This window comes from Tachysurus vachellii, chromosome 1, assembly GCF_030014155.1.
Source record: "Tachysurus vachellii isolate PV-2020 chromosome 1, HZAU_Pvac_v1, whole genome shotgun sequence".
Taxonomy (NCBI): domain Eukaryota; kingdom Metazoa; phylum Chordata; class Actinopteri; order Siluriformes; family Bagridae; genus Tachysurus; species Tachysurus vachellii.
The window spans coordinates 28442527-28465310 of record NC_083460.1 but is presented as its reverse complement, the minus strand read 5'-3'; the positions used below and the strand labels follow the sequence as shown (position 1 = coordinate 28465310).

The following is a 22784-nucleotide window of genomic DNA, read 5'->3' as shown; positions in this document are numbered from 1 at the left end:
CATCTTCCGAAAATCACTAAAACAGCAGCATTATAATAAAGCAGTCATAACGTGCACTGTCATAAAACAGGGTTATTGGAACCTGATATGCCTATTTTCTGATCTCAAGAAAATGTCTCAAAGCAAGACGCAGTGTTTTGCCTGCCAAGACACTCCAAACACAAACAGGATGATTCACTGTTTCTATGGAACACTTTAAATAACTTTTTAAATAAGTGCCAGGAAAAATATTATTTATCGATCACAGTTTCTCCCTCCACATTCCTGTACCCATAGCATCAAATATCATGTGCTCATGTTTGTTTTGATTGGTTTGTTGCCCTATTTCATTAACCTGTTTTGTGTTGGCTCCCAATCAGTTTCTCTATTTACAGTATAGTTATTTTTTGAGTCATTGTTTGTTGAGATGTCTAATCATGCTTTTCTATTATTAAGTTCCTATATTACATTATACTTCCTGGTTCTGACCATAGTTCTTCTTCCTTCTTTATGACCTAGATTAACCATGTCTGTCTTCTGAAATTAGCAACAGACTCACATTTTTTCTTCACCCATATAAAAGTGCTAAAAAGGTATACACACTTTTGTCTTGAAACAAGTGTTTCTGTTCTTGGCTGACTGGAGTGGAACATGATGTGGTCTGTGATTGTTGTAGCACATCTGCCTCAGGGTTTCGACATGTTCTGTACTTTGAGATGCTTTTTGGTCTATCACAATAATAACAAGAGAATATTGGTGTTACCTTTCTGGCACTTGCAACCAAAGTCCAGAGTCCAGATTGTTTCTCCATTCTGATGTTTAATGTGAACATTATATCTGTATTATTGTGATACAGTGTGCAATTGCAACATAACCCCTTGTTTCTTTAAAAGCATGAATGTTCAGGGGTTCCTTTTAAAGTGGCTTTTATTAGTCCATGACCACAATTATGCCACTCTTGCTAATTCAGCTATATTTTAAACATTGAGCTATTTATTGGATTGGGCATAAATGAAACATGAAACAGGAGCTGCCAAACTAGGTTCAGATTTGTAACCTCACTAGTTTGCCCAATAAAAACCACTGGGAGCAGAAAAGGTAAACTATGAAAAATAAAATAATAAAACAAAGTCTCACAGACTCACAGAGGCCAGAATGTTTGCCTGTCACTCTTAGCAGAGCTGTGGGTGGACAGAACACTGACAGAGTGAAAAGACAGTGATCCAGCGGGGGGTGCAAGAGGATGGAGTCGTGGGGGGTGGGGTGGGGGTGGGGAACTTAAATTCCCCCAACAATCATTCATTCATTCATTCATTCATTCATTTTCTACCGCTTTATCCGAACTACCTCGGGTCACGGGGAGCCTGTGCCAATCTCAGGCGTCATCGGGCATCAAGGCAGGAGACACCCTGGACGGAGTGCCAACCCATCGCAGGGCACACACACACTCTCATTCACTCACGCAATCACACACTCCGGACAATTTTCCAGAGATGCCAATCAACCTATCATGCATGTCTTTGGACCGGGGGAGGAAACCGGAGTACCCAGAGGAAACCCCCGAGGCACGGGGAGAACATGCAAACTCCACACACACAAGGTGGCGGCGGGAATCGAACCCCCAGCCCTGGAGGTGTGAGGCGAACGTGCCAACCACTAAGCCACCGTGCCCCCTCCCCCCCAACAATCAAAGAAATAAAATTCAAATTAAACTTTATGTCTCTTCTAGTCACTTAATACATCATAAATTATAGATTCAGGTGACTTGAAAAAGGATAGAAAAGAAGGAGATGAGAAAGGACAGAAAAATTAGACAGTCAGTGGTGAAACTGCATACCAGGAACATGACTGAAAAAGCATGATTAGTCACAGCTATATCCAGAGGAAAAGAGCAAGACAGATACTTACTGTAGAATGCAGAAAACCAAACAATTTGAAAGAAAATAATAACTCTGGAGGAAAAAAAAAATTAAATGCTGCAAAATTTTCCACATCTCTAAATGTCACTCAAAACTCGTGGGTAATATACATGCATTTAAAAGGTTGCAGGAAATTTAATATATCCTGATGTTTTGCTATGCTTTTCCTCCAGATTAATTATTCAGCATTGGTGTAGTAAAAGCAGCATCACACCACATACACCACTGGACTGTCTTACCATTTCTGTATAAATAATCAAACACAATAACCATCTTGATCCAAGGGGAAGGAACATCTTTAGAGATATGATTGCAACAAACTGAAACCAGGGCCAGATCAAAATATCCTAATTTTAATTAGGCCAAATTGTGTGCATGCTCTAATTGAACTTCCACTGAAACACTCATCACGAAAAGCAGAGGTAAATACTTACTTAGTAAGGTTTATATATAAAGTACATTGAATAAAATATACTAAAAACAAACTAACATAAGAAGCATAAAACATAGTGGTTTTCAAGTTGGCTTTGCATCTTCAGGGTTTGCCTGCATTTTCTTGTATGTTCTCTCAATGTTTCAGGGATCTCCTCCAGGTACTCTGGTTTCTTCTCCCAGTCCAAAGACATGCATGGTAGACTGACTGGTATCTTAAATTGTCTGTAGTGTGTGAATGGGTGTGTGAGAATATGGGCAATGGGTTGGCACACCGTACAGGGTGTCCCCTGCCTTATGCCTTTGGATAGTCTCCAGATTCTCTTTGACCCTGTTTAACTGGTGCAGAAAACAGATGGATAGGTAACAAATCTGTCAAAATATGAACGCTGATCAAATTCTAATGTGAACAGGCAGGTTTTCTAACATTTATCGGTAATCTGTACTAGAGTCTAAGGACATTCAAGTCCACAGCCAGGACAGTTTCTGGAGATTGGTGGAAGGGCTCCTAATCAAAGGATTGCTTCCAGATTGAAGAATTCCTTCCAAACTGATTAAACGGATTAATTTGTCTATGCAAGCAGGTTTGCAAAATTATCCTGGCACTCAAGCAGAGAGCAGTGCTTTTCAGGTGCATGACATAACATGCAGAAATACCTGCAAATAAGAAGCCGTTCTCACATAAGAGTACTTTTAGGCATGTAGACTGGCAAAAACTTCAGTTTTTCAGTTTTTCAGTGCTTCAGTTTGTATATGGAAGTTTGGTCTTACGTATACGGTATACAGTATCAATAAAGCATTCCCTCTCATGCACTGACCATAAGAATGAGACACAAAATGTAAAACAGTTAGGGTCTGGACAATTTCATTACCTGGTATGAGGACCACACCACGGTTCAGTAGAAGCCAACCCAGATCACCAATTTCAAGAGTACCAGGGTTTCAGTGACTGCTCTTGGGCTCAAAACCTTTTTCACTCTTTACTTAACACTCAACATGGTATGAAACCATTAAAACATTCTGAAATGTGACCTTGGTATAGTCAACACATTTTATGAGGAAAAACCAAACGATCATCACTTCAGGAAATTCAGGAAATGATTAACTGGTAAATAAATAGTCCAATTTGATATATAAATTCCAATTTGTTTCCTGAAAAACAATTTGTCATGACTTTTCATCAGAGACCCCCAATGAACCATTTACAGTCTGGCTATTTTTTCTGTATATGATGAACCATTTAATCTGGTGTGCTAGCTCCAAACTATTTACATGCCAGAAGAGGGTCAAGCGCCGCATAAAATATAAGCAAAAGTGCAGCAGATAAGAAGTCATCTTTGAGTAGAAAAGAGGAGAATGGTAAAAAGTGAAGTACAATGTCACAAGTGGTTTGTATCTAAAGTCTGCAACGGCCTGAAGAGCGCAACAAAAAAAAGCGTTTTCACATATTTATGTGTGAACTCTTGAATACCAAAGTAGGCCATGCACAGGTGTAGAGCTGAGATAAGACCTATGCTTTCCTAGGTTCCCTTTTCCAAAACAGGATGTGGGTGGAGGGGGTGTGATACATATTTTACTATCCGTGGTTGTCAGTCATTTTGAATGGATGGGACCATTGTGTTGCTTGGATTTTTTCCCCTTCTTTTTCTTTTTCTTTTTTTTGGGGGGTAAAATACATACAGAATGGTCCGAGTAGAAGATTTCTTGACAGACACCTAAATATTTGGGTCAGGGGTTATGAGACTCACCTGAGACCTGTCAAACCTGTCATCTCTTCCATAGATGTGGGAAGAGGATATGAAGCTCTGAAGGCTGTATTAAACAAAATTCGCTTAGTAGAAACAAGGTATGCTTTTCAATGGATGAGATCACATATATCACAAAGATGTACTTGGTATATGTCTTGCAGACCAGAAAATTAGTTATGACTGCCAATGAGATATGACACAACAGTATATTGTGGGGTTAAACAGAATCTCTGCAAGCGATTACACCACACTGATGTGAGAACACTCGTAAATCTTGGAGGCTGTCAAAAAGAATTCATGTAGTTTAATTCATGGCAAATGAATTGGCCTTTGCGGTGTGTCATTTAAATGCAGCCATTCAACAGCATCATTTTCAGTGACTCCAGAGCACGATACCAAAGTCTCTAATTTATGCCTCTCAAATCAAATACTGTTCTGCACCCTTCACCCTTCTGCCTTAGTAAAACAACCAAATGCTTGCCTTAACTTGTGGTGCAAGTTAAGGCAAGCATTTGGTTGTTTTACTGGCAACAACACCCAGAATTATAATGAAACCGTCTATACCTAAGATCCGTGTCATTTTATTTAGTTCTTTTTTGAAATATACATTTAAACGTTATCCTGATACCACACCGCTGTTAAATATTTATATCTGATTGTCAGAATGTGTTGATTAATTTTCTATAACAGCAGTTCTGACAGCAGTTATGACTCTAATTTACGTAAATTAAAGCAGACAATAAATATATTTACTTTTTTAAATTGAAGTTATTTGCAATGAAAGTCATCAATATGCTGAAACATTATGTTAGAAGAAGGCTATATATCATTTATCGAAGGAGTCTTAACTTTTAAGTGTTTGTTCCCAGCACTCTTGCAGCACCGGATTGGTTTTAGGCTCTTTTATATATCTATAAAAGATATATTTTTTATATTACTGGATTAACTTCAATACAAGGAATGTAAGGTCACAAGTAATTTACATTATTTAGCAGATGTCCTTATACATAGCAACTTATATTTTTTATCTCATTTTATACAACTGAGCAATTAAGGTTCAAGAGCCTTGCTAAGGGGCCCAGCAATGGCAGCTAGGTGGACTTGGGAATCAAACTCACAACCTTCCCGATTAGTAGTTCACCACCTTAACCGCTAGGCTACCACATCCTCTGAAGTAATCAACTTAAGGTTGGTAACAGTAACAGCAACTGTGGAATATTTTCATCTAACAGAGCAACTTAAACTGTTTAATTCTTTAGCTAACACTCTGGAATTTTGACCCTGACTAGAATGAATAATTAATTGAATAAATAAATAAACACAAACAACTCATGTAGTAATGTGTGATTCTGCTAGCTGAAGAGTTAGTTTGTGCAGAACATCATATAATCAAGAGGATTAAGGTCAAACAAATATAATTAAATTCCAGTGCTTCTAATTGTATTGCCTAAAGAAAGGAATTAGTTTGTGTAAATATTATCTTCATAAAAGCTCATTTTGATTACACATTTGTACAAACAAAATCTAACAAAATGACATAAAAAGCATTTGTAGGAACTTTTCTACTTTTGTTACTATTTACGTTTTTTAGAATCTCACCCACCTTCCTGCTTATTTTTATTTTTTTTCTTGTCAGTGATACTGTAGCAGGTAGGCAGGTATTTGCAGGGGTCTGTCGGAAAGGTGTGATTTGGGTCATGAGCCAAAATGGTTAAGGGGTGATTGGCACACCTGTAAATTACTCCTGAAGCCATATTTATGTTTTCCCTCTTTCGCCTTTCAGTGAGACAAGTGCATTTGACATGATGTTTGACACTGTGTACAAGGAGGTTGAAATAGGAGAGTTTTGTTTTGTTTGTCCTGTTTTAAGTTTTAAAATGCCACTGGGTGCAAGCTAAGAAAAAAATATATACTTCCATTGCTGACACTGCCTCTGCTTTGTTCAGAGTGGTGTTCTCTTTTAAAATTGTTATATTGGTGCCAAATCCCAGAAGCTGCTCAGTGAATGAAGTAAAGTAGACGGTCCTCTGGCTAACATCATCTAGTGGTAAAACTGCAGGACCAACAATATCAGGCTTTAATAAGATCTACAGAAACAAAACATGAACTTTTTGAAAAAATAAATAAATGAATAAATAAAAAGTCCTCACTGAGACTCTAGACCTCCTTAATAGCCCCTTAACCCCATTGTCATCTCCTGAGATAGCTGCAATAAGCTCTCTCATCCTGAAGAGTCACTCCAGGGTGCTGCCAACGTATATCTACAAATGTTTTCAGCAATATCCTCGATATTGGGTGGTCCAATAGTTAGTGGACCCCCAAGAGCTGATAACTGGAGAAACCAAACAGACAACTCACAGTCCACCACATAAGAACTATCTGGGTTTTTAGACATGAAGAAAAGCATTTGTGCATGGATATCTGGACAGGTGATGTTGAAGGATAAGGACTGGATCTCACTCAGAGGCTCCTTGACCTAACCGCAAACAACAACTGATGCTGATCATGCAGGTAATGTTGGAATAGTTCATTTTTTTAACTTCAGGGTGGCACATCAAAATGGTTGCAGTGCTACCAAATGATTCTGATTTTACCTTTAAGATCAAAAATGACAAATATCCCTGGGCACAACATTCAATTTCAAACCTGGGTCTGCTGTGATCTCAGAGCAGGATGCTCTTGAATTTATTATAGATACCAAAACGTCACCACCTTGTTCAGTTGATTTGAATGGACATTTAACTAGTTACATCCTCTTTAGAATTTATGCTCACCATCCCTTTTTACAGTTATGGTGATGCTCTTCACCAAGTTGCCAGTCCAAATTAAATCAGCACACAAAGTGAGCAGACATACACTGCTACATAATGAAAGGCAGAGAAACCCCTAAACTACCAACACTTTCAGCAAATGACTGAAAAACTTTTATACATACAGAAGATAAAATATATGAAATACACAAAAAAAAAAAATGAAAGAAATGGTTTAGATTTGGCAGACATCAAATTGCCAGCAAAAAAAATTAATAAAACGCAGGTTAAGGCACATTTTAGGCAATGCAGTTGCAAAGGTCATAGCTACTGTATGCACTTCGTTATTGCTATAATTTAAACATTTGTGCATGGACAGTACATGCTGCAGGCCATCATCCTCTTGTTTTAAACAGCATTGAAAAGAAGACTCACTCATATGCACCGATACTCTCCTGAGAATAACACAGACTTGTTCAATTTAGGAATGACATAACATTAATGTCCTTCAAAAAATATGGGTACAAATACATTACAGAGCAGACAGTATGATGGGAAAATTGAGAAGAGCCAACCCACTTTTATACGGTGGCCAAGAAGTGCAAAACAAATTAACAAATCCGAAAACACATTAACAAATCCGAAAACAAATGAACAAATCCGAAAACAGAACGGATTTGTTAATGTGTTTTCTGATTTGTTAATGTGTTTTGGGATTTGTTAATGTGTTTTGCACTTCTTGGCCACCGTACTTTTATATTAAGAATGAACAATCTAGAGGAAACAGAGAAATAACTAAAATGGTCACCTTCATATATTGGTGCCAAGGCCAGTGGCTTCTCCTCACTGATTTCATTGCTCTGTTTCATTTCTGAAGAACACAAGTTAAAAGAAACCAAAGAGCACTGCCTCATTCACTTTTTCCATATCCACCTCATTTTGGTAAAAAAAAAAAAAAGATCATCCAGCATGATATTTCATGAGACAAATGAGCAAGTTCTAGGAATTCACATTTGAATTATTAACATCAATTTTTAGACTCAATCAGTTCTTGGTGCTGTAAAGCTTGACCTGGTACCCTTGCACACAATGCTCAATTTTAAAAAATAATGGGTAGATCTGTTATACAATAGGCAGGTCTTTTATATTGCATATCACATATTTTATGTAAAAAGCTGCTCAGTTGGAGGCTATGAACAAAACTCTTATAAAAAAAATAAATAAATAAAAAAATAAATTACGTGCCATCTATCTATTAATTTTTTGTACTGCTTTTCCTACACAGGGAGCATGGAGTCTATCCAAGGGAACTCAGGGCAGAACATGCAAACTCTTTGAGCAAAATACACAGGGTAGAGGCAGGAATCATACCCCAAACCCAGACGTACGAGGCAAAAGTGCAAAGCCAACATTCCCCCATGTACCCCATGTAAAAAATAAAGATGATTGTAGTATCATTCTTGACTTAAATATAAGCACTGTAAGTGGACTGTTTTTCTCAATATTACATGCGTCATCCTTTTGGTTAGAACACATGCCATGTCTTTATGGCAACAAGGTCTGGCTTTGGCCTCACTGTTTGACAGTAGACAGTTTGTGTGTGTGTGTGTGTGTGTGTGTGTGTGTGTGTGTTTCTGTGTGTGTTTATGCTACATTTAACACCAGAAGGTGAAACTCTATCTTCGATCTCATCAGAGCTTTATTTCTGTTTATTCTGCTTTGTAAACTAAAACCATTACTGGCTCCACTTCACTTAGTTCCACCGTAGTTCCTGCTAATTCATAGTATTAAATAATGCATCTTCATTTACTGTACAGCGTTTAGCAGAGGCCCTTTTTGGAAGCAACTTAAAGAGGTGCTTTGTATAAAAACATATCAGTATGCTAATTCATGAGGTCTGGAACCAGGAGAACATTAGCCTAAAAACTCTTTAGTTAGAGGTTAACACATAATGAAAAGAAAACAAGTCTTGTAAGAGTTCATAGTAAGTGGTTAAAGAAGACAAAATAATGCCTGTCTTTTGATATGTGATATGAGTAAAACATTTATCCTTTACCCGTAGGTGTTCTTATGTGATTATGTGTTTAGAATCACACTTGAGACTTTGAGTCCCTAGGTCTTAGATTCAGTTTCATTATATTATACTTTAACAAGCTCTGGGGAATCTTGTAAATGTTGGACTGTTTTATTCCTTCTGGCTATTGGGGTAAATTAAGTAAAATCCTCTTGTATTATGCATACAATATCTGGTATCCTCTGCTCTTCTCTGAGACATATGATGGACCATGAAAAATGCATAGGGCTGACCAAATTGGCCCTGATAAATGCATCCTTGGAGAAATAAAAAAGTGCAGGCAACTTAGGATCCTCAAATACAGCGCTTTCTCTTTAATAAGCTGACACAATACACATTCAAAACTAGGAAGCTCAAATACGTTATTTATATTTAAGCATCTTGTTATAGGGAATCTATACTTTCTGAGCCAGCAGAAAAAAAGTCAATTTACTCTGACAATTCTACATGTCTTCCTAAAATAGCTAATAATTATTGCAAACCTGGATCTTGGGACATTATTATAAAAGGAAACATCATGATGATAATTACTTTCTATTATAATTTCCTCTTTCTATTTCACTGAAAGAACAAGTTCTCCAATAATGAGTTAGAAGTTCAGGCTTTTCATTTATATTCCTCTCCACAGGAGACTGCTTCTTCAGCCAAAATCCTTGGACCTCACTCTGACAACCAGCACCTTTCCACCGCATCCCAACACTATTAGCAATCAAGCATGTCATAGCAGGTACTGCAATCCCGACCTCACACACTCATAAATCTACTGGAGAGCTACAACAGATGGAGGCCACTACTGATTAACATCCAGACAAAAATTACTGGTCCACAAACATTGTCTGTTTTTCTTGCTTTATATGTATATAGGAGAGATGTACAGTACTGAATGATTTAGGTTTACATAATGTGAGTGATTTCCATGTGCATTATCAAATAAAGTGCTGTTGACATACTTAGGTAATGACTATGAGTCAAGTGGCCCTGAAAAACTTGAGATGAGATGCTGTGAGATGATAAGCCTGAGATATGTGGGCATAGTTAGCACCTACAGTAGTTAACTAGTCACTAGTACTTTAAATAAAGTGTTGCTGAAGAATGCTTCTCTTCTTGAAGGTAGAAAATTACTACATTCAATTTGATAGACAGAGAAAAAAATGGAGAGAGGGTATAATCACCTAAATATAGGCCAAAGTATTTAGACATATCTTTTTGTCACATTTAATTAGACATTAAAAACAATCAAACCGTCCTTCAAGTAGGGAAAAAAAAAACATGCAGGAAAAAGGCACACATTCAGAATGTGACCTCTTAGCTGTTGTCATAAAGGCTTTGGACCTTTTCCTGAATTGCTGTGTTTTTAATGTTTCGATCTCTCTATATAAATGTTAAAAAAACAGCAAATTATTTACTCTTCACTTATGACACTTATTTAAATTGACATTTATACAAGCAGAAATAAAAAAAAAAATAGAGAGAACAGGATGTTTGCAATAAAAGTAATCTTCCCTGATCATAACCCTGCTGCTCAGATATCCATTTATTCTGGTTTCGTGTCTTCTCAAAACTTTCTAATACCTGTGGACAAACTCCATTACAAGCTGCACAAATCAATTACGCATCAAGGGAGAGCTTTTCCTTTTCTAAAACCAGAAGGAAAGAAAAAACAAAAACGTTTTACCTTTCCACCTGTCAGAGGAATATCATACATAAACCAGGCACTTAGTTGATGGTTGTGATATGCTGCTACATGACTCAAAGTGATGAGTTTTATTTTAAAAACATTTAATTCTTAACAATTACTGAAGATCTGAAGATCTGTTCCAGTCATTCTTCCCATTATTTTTTTGATTACGGCAATGACAGACGAGAGACAATGGTTCGGTATTTGACATGAAAATAAATTTGTTCTTTTTTTTATCTGTGTCTTTAAACGTTCTGTGAAGCCATGTTGTCAGCTTTATAGTCAGTTCAGCCAAGATCAATTAAATGAAAACTCTAGGAGTCTATGTAAAAAAAATCTGCATTAAAACTGCTCTTATTATAAGCAAATATATTTATCAATGAGGCCTTCATAATTTAAATAAATACATGAATGTTTTAGACTGCAACAGAGGATCTGCTGCACCGATTAGTGAAACAAAAGGTGCTGAGCTATGTTAATTTGTTCCACAAAATTATTTGTTCAAATATTTGGTTAAGTCCACTGAAATAATATGTAGGGAACAGCCTGCAGTCTCCCATAGCCTAATGTGCAGATTTTTAGATTAAAAGCAATACAGAGAAGAGAGAGTTTTGCAGCAACAGGTACGGAAACAGTAACTTTTTGTTCCGTGGTCCTTTATGAAGCCCAAGCACAGCTGATTCATGGTGAGAGAATGTGAACTGATTTATTTAAGGGTCAAGATGGTGGTATGATGAACATGAAATGAAAATCTTATAATGATCAGCATGCTGGAGGAAACAAGGCAGAAACATGATTGAAAACAAGGTGAATTAAAGAACAACAGATCTAAAATAAGAATCTTCTTGTAAACTTCTGTTTAGGTTAAATGCAACCTATTGAGCTCAAAAATAGAATAGTTTTTAAACCAAAAACAGTACCTGTATATGGTAATAAGCATAATAGAATGAGGCCCCAATTGTTTTCTTTGATTGACAGGGTGAAACGGATTCACAGAAAATGTTTTACGCCAAGGTATCCATTTGCCTTTATGGTCCGGAGGCGCAAAAGAGCTCAGCTTATCAATAGCCAATGATAATGAACAATGCTCCGAGGGCAGATAAGAAAGGGTGGCCCACCAGGGCTGTGATACCAGACAACAGCAATGGGCCTCACTTTCCTTTGTAATTCAAACGCTCGTGTTTCAAAAAGAAAAGGTGAACAAAAGAGAGTGAGTGAGAGTGAGAGAGATGATATTGGGTAGAATGTCATGAGAGTCTGGAAATAAAAAAGGGCAAGGATGAGTTATTAGTTCTCCACCACTGGTTCAACTGTAGAAGAGTGGTCAGACCGTGGTAGGAATGTAGCACCTTATACTGTTGGTCTTGCAAAAAGGACAATGTCTATGGTTTCTGATCGCTGTCTTCTAAGCAAGTAACTAATAAAGGCACCATATTTTTATCAGGAAGGTACCTGATACAGCTGAAGCTATGCAATACACCTTCTGGCAAAGTGGGTGTCAGGTGAAGGAAGATGTTAATATGCTTTCTGAAAGTGATCAGGGTTGCACTTTTGACCTGTAATGTTCAATGAACTTAAATTATTTCATGTGTCACTAATCTGAGAATCAAACAATGGTCAGGGTCTTAGATGGCAAAGCCAGGAAACACATACCCACACAAGCATATAGTTCTCTTTCTATTGTCCAGAGGTGAGCTCTAACATTAAAGTACATTGCATATTAATCTTTGCAATTAATCTTCAGTGTCCAATGTATTCAGTTCCTTTGTACAATCTATTTTTAATTGACATGTTTACCTACTTTTAGGTTGGTTAACAGTTTCCTACATTACCCACAATGCCTATCAACTACCCAATGATAATGTTGTCAGTGGGATTTAGCCCTTGTTTTGTCTCTACTTAAACATTTTTACCAATAAAACAGTGTTTCATTTTGCCAATAGAATGGAAATTGGCTTATTTTCAGTGCAATTAAATGAATTATCTATCAATCTATCAATTGTGATATAAAATTAATCAGATTTCATCAGATTGAATTAGATTTCAGTGTGAGACATCTTTCAACCTTATATACAATTTTAGTGGTTGAAAATAAAACCTTGGAGCATTTCAGGAAGCAGAACTGTGTTTGATATCATCATTCACTTTGAATTTTTTGTTATAATATTGTTGATATTGTTTTTATTGAAACTTTTCTATGGACAAATTGACCCTAGTATGATAGGTAAATAGAAAAAAGAAGAACTCTACTTTCATTTAAGCTATTAACCACCACTTTGTAGTGTGACATGACAAAGAAATTCAATGCTGAAGACAGACACTCTCAAAACAGGTGCAATACTATATTTTGGCCTGTACTCTGTGTAACGTATTTTATTATTCACCCTGGGGCTAACAACAGGCAACAACAGGTTGCTATATTCCTAGGTATACTTCTCAGAGTTTTGATGGTCAAACTTGCTCAAAACGTACATACAAACTCACATAAACACATGCAAACTCAATTAATTTACATTTAAAGTGTGACTATATATGTTGGCTCATACATTCCTTATTGTTACCAGTGTTATCCAAGTGCTACCTGCCATCACATGCTGCTTGCAGAAATCTGCTCTGCAAGCACACTTTGTGCACTGGCAAAACACTGGGGCATCTGTGAGGCACTTGCAAACATCAGTAAATGTCAAGATTTTGCTGAAATATAAGCTCCAAACAGCCAATAGTTTTAAACTGGTGTCTTCCAAGGCAACACGCTTTACAACAACAGTGAAAGTGAAATAACAGCTGTTCCTCAGCTCATGTCATCCTGTGACTAACCTAATGAACGTTATTTAAGACCGCACAGGAGGCTTCACTGCTAAAGCCGTTTAAAACAGCCGGTACTCTGCATGAGTCGAAAACATATATCTTCCTGGAAATAAAAGCCTGTTGCACCTTGCACAACTTCCCATTCAAACGTGCCACTTCAGAAAAGAAAACATTTACCTTCAAAAGTTGAGTTGGGCTGAAATCCTTGTGTGTTCTGTCCTCTGTCTTTCTTACTGTCTTGAACAGAAGAATAAGCTATCTAATAGTTTTCCATGTAGTAAACGTGGAACACATTTCTCCTCTGTTTCACCAAAGTCAAATAATTACCCTAAACTGCTTCCTGCCTCACCTGGACTCATCTAACCTGTTCTGCATTTGATCGACATGACTTCCTCCTCCCCGCTACTCGTCTGCATGCACCTGTTGAAACCAGACACACCAGTTGCAAAATAATGCAGCATGAGCTAAAAGCTGTTGGGGAAAAAGCCCTATCTAATGTCACCTTGGATAGGACATTTTTTCTGTGTCCTATATTTTCTTTCTTGTTCTGTGTTTCAGACAAATGATACTTGCTAAAATATATATACAGTATATATGTTTGTGCATAAAATGACATTGTATATGAGAGCATTTCTGACCCTCCAGGGAAGGTAGATCTTATCTTGGGAGAAAATAGGATGGTATTCATGGTTTGGAGGCAGCCAGGACACTGGAGATAATATTATGGTCATCCAAAAAAAAAAAAAAAAAAATCACATCTCACACGACACAAGAAATTCAGAAAATTAATTATATTAAAAACAACAACAACAACAACAACAACAACAACAATAATAATAATGGCAAATGAGACATGTGAAAGTGATTTTTGGTGAAAAGTAATAGGTGAATATTAGTTATCACTATAAAAATAGTTATTTTTACAAAATAGTGACAAAGATGATGTATGATAAAAATCCAGTGTTAAATAAATAATTTAATTTTCCATTAATAATATTTACCGTAAACAATTCTATTACTAATCACCAATGTCGGTTCACAGTAAGCTCTGGTTGATTAACAACATTATGAACAAAGATTAAGGTATTTTATGGACAGAGCAGTTTTAATGATTTAAAGGTCGTCAAATTACTACAAATTATCATAAGGCAGTCACAGGCGTACTGTACCTGTACAGGTAATTCACATCAGATTTTAAAACCAGAACTATCTGTTTTCTGTGTAAAATTCTTTTTTTTTGCTGTGCTTTAAACAGAATTCATCAAGCAATGATGGCGATCAGTAACAAGCTTTCCATTTTGAGTTAAGACTGATATCTTCCTGCATTTGCTGTTATTTAAGATTTGATGTTGCATTTTTTTGCTGTTGTGCTCCTTATTTGTTGTGTTTTGGTTTTCTTTGTGTACCTGCTTTGTTTTTGTATCCCTGATATTTTTGCTGTATGTTTGGTTCACTGTTATGTTTCTCATTTATTCTTATGTTCCCAATTTGTGGTTTTCCTGATTTGCTTTTGTGTTCCTGATTTGTTTTTGTGTTCCATATTTGTAGACGTGTTCCTGATTTGTTGGGTTCCTGATTTATTTTTGGGTTCCTATTTTGCTTTTATGTTCCTGATTTGATGGTATGTTTTTGCTCATGTATTCTTGTGATTTTTGAATTTCATTTTTATTTTTCTAGTTTTGCTGTAGTGATTTAATTTTACTGTTTGCAGGTTCTCATTTAGAGGCATCATAGCTGATGCCCCTTGGATTATTGCTGTCCAAATGAAAATATGAATAATGATGTACAATTTTAATTTTTATTTTTACTTGGTGTCATAAAATCATATTAAAATTGAAGTGTGCTATAAAATTGAAGAATGCTACATTATGAGAAATGGATGACTCATTTTTCTTAAAACACAAAAGTCCAAGGATAATAAGCCATAGCATTCATCACTGTTTATGCACACTTCAAACTATCTGCCTTTCTGTGACTATTGATCAGTTTGGTATTGTAGTTCACTGAAAGTCACAGAGCTCAGTCCTTAAATACATTTTTAATGTCTGTGAGTGCAAATAAACCATTAATAAAAAATGTTCTGGGGCAAAGGCCATCACTGTGGTGTGTGTGTGTGTGTGTGTGTGTGTGTGTGGGTGTGTGTGTGTGAGAAGGAAGGTACTGTATGTTTACGTTTTTTCTATATCTTAAGTTTTCCATCAACACATAATTTTATTCATATTTGTAAAATCAAGCATGAACACATTGCTTTTCATAAGGAATCCCCCCAAATAGTTTCCACATTTCATGGTGTAATATCCTCAAACTGAAAGTAATTATGTCTAATGTTTTTAGGGTACAGTATATTTTAGGATAAGTACGGTAGCATGTATCTTCTCATACAGGTCAGCGATTGGTATGACCATGTTTGGCTGTTTGGCAATTATGGCTGCAAGTCTTATGATAAATTACTTCATCAGCTTTGCACATCTAGATTCTCATAAATTTGTCAGAATCAGAGGAAGTCATTAGAATCTGTGTAACCATGAATATATGGATACTGGTATTAAAAAAGTTTATTAAACTCAGTTTAAAAACTGTTAGAATGAAAAAAGATGACCAACTACAGGCTCTTGCACAGTGATGGCTCAAAATCAGTTACTGCTAGTGTATTCTGTGGGATGGGGTTTTAGACCAGACTCAAAGAAGGTTGTGATGCACCTGACAACATAATCTGCTCACTTCCACCTCCTGTTCTAGTGACACATAGTGAAGGAAAAGCAATCAGAAGAGCATGAGAGACCAGCCACTTCCAGCACTGTCATTAAACTTGAAGTACAATAACAGGATCCACTATACCCTGATAATTACAGGTAAGAGCCAGCTGAGAAAAGAAAAAAAGGCACAGAAGAAATGAAATCAATGTTTTCCTCTTCAACTTATTTCACAACAAGGCTCATAGCAGGTGGCAAAAAACCTCCCCTAAGTATAATTGTATAATTGAAGAGAACTTTTTTTATTCGTTTCTCCACATGTTCCATCTTGTGTTATAAAAGCATTCTTCATAATGACTGAAGTGTCTAGAAGTGGTTTTGAAAAAGCTTCAAAGGAAATAGCATCAACTCAAGCAAACAATACAAGTATACCCTCTGTTTAGCCAGAGCTAGGGTAATTAGACACATGTTTAACTCAGATAGCAAGAAATAAAATAATATGCGAAATTACTCATAGGGCCAGATGCTACCAATCAAGAAAGCTTCTCTATCATTCGTCTCAAAACCTTTTCATTTTTTACATTTTATTTGTCAACTTGCACCTGATATACAGTCCACAGATTGCCATATTTGTTTTTAGAAAAGCAATCTAAGCATATATGAATAAAAGTACATGAGGAAGTTTAAAGTTAAAAAATAGTTAACTAACACATGCAATTAAATTAACATTGAGAGGAATAGAATGTTTACACATGTAGAATAGGCAGAAGTGCAAAAATGTATACTTTAGCTTTAAACAGAAATATTTTACACATAAATAAATTATTTTATATGTCCCAAAGCAAAGCAAACCCTTAAAGCTGCTGGGCATCACTGGGTCTAGAAGGTAATCATTTACATGGTTTATTTCATATATTACTAAAGCAATTTGGGGTAGTTAACACACGGCTGTTACAGTTCCTTCTTAGCAAAACATTTTCTTCCCTTGTTCTTTACTTAGCAGCAAATATTGTTTTTTCTCATTTTCTGCAATTTAGGTGATAATTACTGTATGTACTGTATGTTTGTTTATTTGTTTTTTAAGTGTTGCAAAATATTTGTAAGCAAATATTAATTATTTACATGAGCTTTGATTATGCATACTATGGCATTTAATTACACCCTACCCATCCTACTTAATTACATCTACGGTCTTTCACTATACACACACATTCACACACTCCTTTACATCTACAGCCAAGTTCATGTAGCTGAATTTTCATGTATTCCAAAATCCAGCTAATGGCAAGATTTTGGAAGTTGTGAGGAAACCAGAGAACCCAGAGGAAAGCCAGTAGATGGTAACCCAAACCACATCCTAGTGCTGTTAGGTGCCAAAGCTCTCTGCTGTACTGAAGATACCATGGAGATATGAATTTGGATATCTTAATAAAAGCCAGTGCTTTGTCAACAAGGTAGAACAGCACAAGAGGTTTCTCAGAACTCTATTGCCAACTTGAGAGCATGCCATGTCAGCAATGAGGCTGTCAAATGAGCAATATTATGACTGCTTGGAAAGCATGAGAAGTGGGATTTCAAAGAGGTAGGTAAAATTTATAAAGGGCATGAATAGCAAGCCATAGCATTTACTTTAGAGTTTTAATGATCAATGAGCTCAAGGGCTCAACCATGGAAGATTGGTGGTGCCGGGATTTAAATTCATAACAATTTGATCTTTATCTTAAAGGCTTAACCTCAGAACCACCACTTCCCTTAAGCAATGGCATAGGAGGCACGTGAAAGACTAGGCAGAGATGCAGACCTAGAGCCTAGCCTGATGAACTGGAAAGGTGGTTGATTGAAACTCATAGAGGGTTGTAGACAGTGATTATTTTGTAAAATGTGAGGTATTAAAATGACATGGGAGAGATAATTCAGTGGACAGAGAAGGAGAAGGTCCCAGAACATACAGACACAACAGTACTCTAAACATTTCACACAATATCTTATTATTGAATACCATCCTAGTCCTAATAGAGTAGATACTGTACAGTATGTCTGAACATACAAAGAGGGACTGCAACCAAGACATTTCAGTGATGCCATGGGAAGACTTAATAAATCAACAGCACCTTTCCTGGGTGTTAAGCATCACAATTTCTAATCGACCTCCATCCTGTCAATTTTACAAAGACAAATCTTTTTCACCATTTCCACAACCCATGAGCACATGGAATCAATAACATGAGTACACTATTAGTATTAGTCATCAAATCAGTCGCAAGTGAAAAGGAGGTGACATTTAAATAATGCTTATGATTACTGTTAATATTAATGATTAATGCGTAATAGTTTCGTGTAATGGACACACTTTTGGAGCCTGTTCTGGCATGAGCTAGAATTTGGTTGATATCTGCAATTTTATTTCATATACACATTCTAAAATTGGCAAAACATTTTGAGATAGTATTGCCTAAAGTGTGTAAGCTACAGACCTGAGAATCATAATTAGCAAAAAAAAAAAAAAAAAAAAAAAAAAAAAGGTTTTTAGCCTGAACAATGTACGTGATGGGCTGAAGACAAATATATAAAATTTTAACAATTTATTTTGCCTGAATCTAGACCTGAAACTGATTTTTTGACAAGGCTGTTCTTAACAATTTCATTTTTATTTTTATTTCCACCAAAGTTTTATCAGCACTTTAGTTTACTTAGTCACTTTTGCAACTTTAAGAATAATAAAATAAAAATTAAATCCACCTAGGTTCCCTGTAGACTTGTCACAATTACGTCTATAACAAATCCGGTGATCCCACCTCTATATAATAGGTTTTTCTTACCTCTATTTTAGAAAATGACTAGATTTGGCATCCTTGATATTCCATCAAGGGGCACGGTGGCTTAGTGGTTAGCACGTTTGCCTCACACCTCCAGGGTCGGGGTTTGATTCCCGCCTCCACCTTGTGTGTGTGGAGTTTGCATGTTCTCCCCGTGCCTTGGGGGTTTCCTCCCCCGGTCCAAAGACATGCATGGTAGGTTGATTGGCATCTCTGGAAAATTGTTCGTAGTATTTGATTGATGCTCATATCTAATATGATGGTGACACTTTCAAAACATTATAACAAATAACTTGGTCTGGACAAAATTAATGTATTTATTTTTGCATTGCATTTAGACACTAAAATTATAAGAAAGGAATAGTGCATTAGAACATTGCTTAGTGTAAAAAGATTACTGACTCACTTGATGTGTCAGGCAGTTGACGTTGTACTGGCCAGTGGTGACGTGATGACACCAATCATAAAGCAAGTACTAGATGACAACATTGCCTCTCAGGGTGTGAATGATATATTATTACACTGACTGTATATTTCCAGAGTCTGGGAATCAAAAGATGTGGACACTGTCAGGAGTAAATCTGTATAGTAATTGGAGTCTAGTATACTGTCAATAAGTTGCTCTTTGAATAGTCCTAGTTGTTACAACATGGCTTCTAATGTGGCACTGGATTTAATAATTCTCTTTGGTTGAGCCAATGTCTCGCAAGAAAAATGGACTTCACTACCTGTGTTCTATGCAATTGCTATATTAAATCCTCCCTATATGTATGTAACTCAGCTCTGAATATGGTACTCTTACTATGTGCATATGGCAAGAAGAAACAAGAATTTCAGCTTTTTTTAAAACTACATGGAACACAACTGAATTGATCTTGACTTTGGATAAATTTGAATTATGGACAACAGCAAGGTGTTTAAGATAATTCTGTAATGTTTTTCGTAATCACTTAATATCATTCATCACTATAATAAAACAAAATTCATTCCAGGCTGAAATTTCCTGCTTTTGCCTTCAAACACATATTTAGCCTGCTATAAATATAACCTGCTATATTTTGTGATTATCAGTTTCAAACTTTCAAATATTTAATATACACCGTGTTTGCTCATAAACTTCAGACAAAATTAGAGACGCATAAACCAGCAGCCACATTTTGCTTTAGAGGAGCAGATGCACAATAGCTCATTAATATTGGCTGCTATTCGTGGCCACTGAGTTGTAAATGGTAAGCAACATAATCAATCATGAAGAAGGAGCTTGTGATTCATGGTAATGCATTTCTATTAAAAAGCCCTAAGAGATCATCAGAGCAGAAGCTCTCCAGCCTTGGATTTCCTCTAATCAATACCTGCAACTTACAAGCCTTGATGTAGCACTATGGAAATGCATTAAGCTATCGTGTATAAATGAGTAAAATAAGCCCTTGCATTATAACAGGATAAGAGTGTAATGTAATTGGGTTATTTTCCATGGAGAGCTATACCTGGTTCCTGTGCTGCATCACACAATGTGACTTTCTGTATCTGTTTAGGCCTCCATATATTTGTGCATGTATTCTTATTTGAATCTAGAAAAAGAAATCTACTTGTATTTCTGCAATAATAATAACAACAATTGGCAAGTTTATTCAACTAATACACTTCTACACCCCTTCAACCAAAGCTAATTCATTTGAGTTCTGGCAAACTTTCTATCAAACATGACTAAGCAAGCTAGAGTCAAGTCAAGTTAAGACGCTTTTATTGTCATTCCAACCATATATAGCTGACACAGTACATAGTGAAATGAGACAATGTTTCTCCAGGACCATGGTGTAACATAGAACAAAAACAGAGCTACATAGAACAACACAGCACTAAGGACTAAGGTTCTAGCCACATAAAGTGCATCTGTGCAACCTAATGCAAACAGTGCAATACAAATGACAGTGCAAACAAACAATACAAAAACACTACAAGACAATACACAAAAGGAGTGCCGACCAGTGTACGAGGTATGAGGTATTGTGTTGAGAATAAATGTGCAAGACAGCATGTGAAAATATAGCAAAAACAGTGTGCAAACAGCATGTAACACACAGAAAGGTTTGCTGTTATCAAGTACAAGTATAATAACAGAAACATCAACATCAACGCTAGTAAAAACAGTGGTAATAGACAGAAGTTTATCTTCTTGTCTGTTCAATAAAATGTTAGGACTATTTAATACTTAACTCATTGAGTATTAAATGTCTGTCATCCATGGACAGTTCTGGAACATCTTACATTGGGCTATGTTGTGTATCCTGTGCCAAGATTATTACGTTTTTGAAGAATTTTTAGACAAACTTTGTTCTGTATTAGCATTAGACATGACATGGTGGCACATCAGATATTGTTACTGTCTCACAGCTCCAAAGATCCATAGAGTTCTGTATCAAGCTCTATACCAAGTTACAAATGTAACCTGGTTCCCAGAGAAGGGAACAAGACGCTGAGTCATGGCTGATGTATTGGGAATGCTATAGGAGTTGTGTCTGAATCTGTGTGTGAAACCATGCCGATTTATCAGCTCAGTTAGGTCATGTCACAAAGCAGAGCATGCCAGCAAGAAAATAAAAGGTCATCTAAATCACATTACTCCAGCTTCTTCTTAAATGGATGCCTGGAGTGTAGCAAGCGATGCAGCTTCTCCTTACCTTCTCAGCACAAATATCCTGTCACTGAGAGAGGAGGTTCCTCCTGATTGGAATCTCCCAAGGAGGGGAATTTGGGCATCTAAATAGGTGATTTTGGGCATCTAAAATAAACTTTTTTTTATTTTCTTTTATCTCCGTCGGATTGCTTCTCCATAGCAACCAATGCAGCCATAGAATGGCTCATAGAATGGGCTGTCTGCTTTGTGGCATGGCTGGCTAAATCTGTGGCTTGGTGGAGTTTGGACCTCATTAGTGTTCCCTTGGGAGGTCCTTTAGCACTGGCCAAGGAGAACAAAGGTAGAATAAGGATTATTTTATGACCTTAACACCTCATTGCAGAGGTCTGGGAAAACAGGAGTAGTCTGCATGTAGGTGGAAGGTTAGGTAGAGGTTGCAAAAAGGGAATGAGCCATGTCTTGTTCTGCCTTCACTAACTCTACCTGCAAGACCCATGATCTAAGTTGGCGCGCTGCCTCAGCAGACGTGGGATCCGAGCCACAGGGCACAGTCGCTTGGCTGGAGAAAACCCTTTTATGGGCTTGCTGGTGCGTTCCGTTTTGTCACATGACCTGCCCAAGCCAATAAATCGGCGTAAATTCACACAGAGCTTCGGACACAACTTCCGCCATGATCCTGTGTCGCTGTCTCCAAAAAAAAAATGCTAGCTTTAGAAATGGATACGTTAAACTGTTCCAAGGCATGAATATGTGTACATGGTGCCCAGCAATGCACAGCAATGCAGTCATGCGGAGTGTATTCCTAATTCATGCCCAGTGTTCCTGATTCATCACAGCTTTGGCCGGGAAAAAGCAGTTACTGTGCATGATGAATTAATGTATAGTACTATTATTTCTGTTATTTGTGAGAACCTATATGAGATGTGCTTCAAGGAATTCTAGATTCTTCAAGATTAAAGGAAGCTGAATGTCTCACCAAAAATGCAAAATGTTAAGAATATAAATATTCTTTATATTTTGTTACTTTGTCATTATTGCACATTCAAACAAGTGAGGACAATATGGTTTAATTTTATTCCAATTTGATTTTATTGAAGTTTTTTAAATTTAATTTGAAGTTATGAGACATCCACACATATTGTTAAACTAAGTAATATTGCACGAAATTTTCAGCATGAGACTCTTCTTGTTTGTATTAAGATTGTGAATGAAAGAAATTAATCTTCTATGATCTAGATCTAATATTATC

At 36.6% G+C, this 22784-nt stretch overlaps 1 protein-coding gene across 1 annotated transcript in view; it reads right to left on the bottom strand.

Moving 5' to 3' along the window:
* Nucleotides 1–13713, bottom strand: part of LOC132853607 (inactive N-acetylated-alpha-linked acidic dipeptidase-like protein 2) — a 222321-nt gene extending 208608 nt beyond the window's left edge. Inside the window, exon 1 of the mRNA XM_060881485.1 lies at nt 13566–13713. The gene's annotated coding sequence lies outside the window, so the exon portion shown is untranslated. The remainder of the gene's footprint in view (nt 1–13565) is intronic.
* Nucleotides 13714–22784: the final 9071 nt, after the last annotated feature.